This window comes from Crocodylus porosus, unplaced genomic scaffold, assembly GCF_001723895.1.
Source record: "Crocodylus porosus isolate Cpor-Errol unplaced genomic scaffold, CroPor_comp1, whole genome shotgun sequence".
NCBI classification, from domain to species: domain Eukaryota; kingdom Metazoa; phylum Chordata; order Crocodylia; family Crocodylidae; genus Crocodylus; species Crocodylus porosus.
This window is the reverse complement of record NW_017728906.1, coordinates 30027543-30028682: the sequence shown is the minus strand read 5'-3', so window position 1 is coordinate 30028682 and position 1140 is coordinate 30027543.

The following is a 1140-nucleotide window of genomic DNA, read 5'->3' as shown; positions in this document are numbered from 1 at the left end:
CCACTGATTCCAATCTGGATGGCCTTCTGTTGCTCCACCAGCCTCTTGACCATCAGGTATGTGGAGTTCCACCGAGTCTCTACATCCTGCATGATTTTGTCCTGTGTGATGTTCAACTCTGTTTGTTTGTCCCACAGCATCTTGCCCCCCTTGATTCTCCGGTGGAAGTAGCCTGCCATCTTCTTGCATTTGGAAATAAGCTTGCTGGTGGTGCTGGCACCATCACCAGCAGCCCTGTACCTCTCCAAAACATCCCTGACAATGAGGTGAAACTTGTGTGCCACACAGCAGATGCCAGCAAAGTTGGCATCATGGACTGCCTTGACTATATTGGCCACAAGGCCAGTGACCATGAACCCACAGGTGAGCTCTCCCTTCCCATTGAGTGACCCCTGCACCAAGCAGTTCATGGCCCCCATGATCTCTGTTGCTATGTGAGAGTCATTCATCACCTTGGCTTGAAGGAGAGCCCACCAACATCCTGACTGGTTGCCCCAGTGCCCTGTGAGGGACAGGTAGGCATGATCTCCATCCCAGCTGCTCCAGATGTCTGAGGTGAAGTGTAAAGCCACCTGCAGACCTGCCTTGTGCAGCTTCTCCCTCAAGTACTCCCTCCATGCCTCATACAAGGAGGGCACCACTGTCATGCTAAAGGTGGTGCATGCGGGAACTTGGTAGAATGGGACCACAAGCACCATGAGTCACCTGAACTCTGGCCACTCAACTAAGAAGAAGGGCTAGCCTTCAACAGCAAGCATATCCCCAGTGTTTTGGGTGATCTTGCTCACCTTTGCAATGTGCCCCACTTTCTAGCTGCCTTTCCCCACTGGTCCAGGGTGGCCTGCCTCTGCTTTGGGGGCATGGGGACTTTGAAGTGAGAGAAGGACTTCCCTTTGGGCAGACTCCCACTGGTGCCAGGCTGAGGAGAAGCAAAGGCAAGGGGGTGATGCCTGTGGAGATGCATCAGCATCTCCATGGTGCTCATGTGTTTTGTTCCCTTACCCCAGCTGATTTTGACTAAGCAGTGCAGGCAGATAGCATACATGGGATCATCTGCCAACTTAAAGTGATACCAAACCACACTACCTGCTCACTTCTGGGGTGCAGATGTATATGTGGCTGCTGCTTCACTTTTCCCCT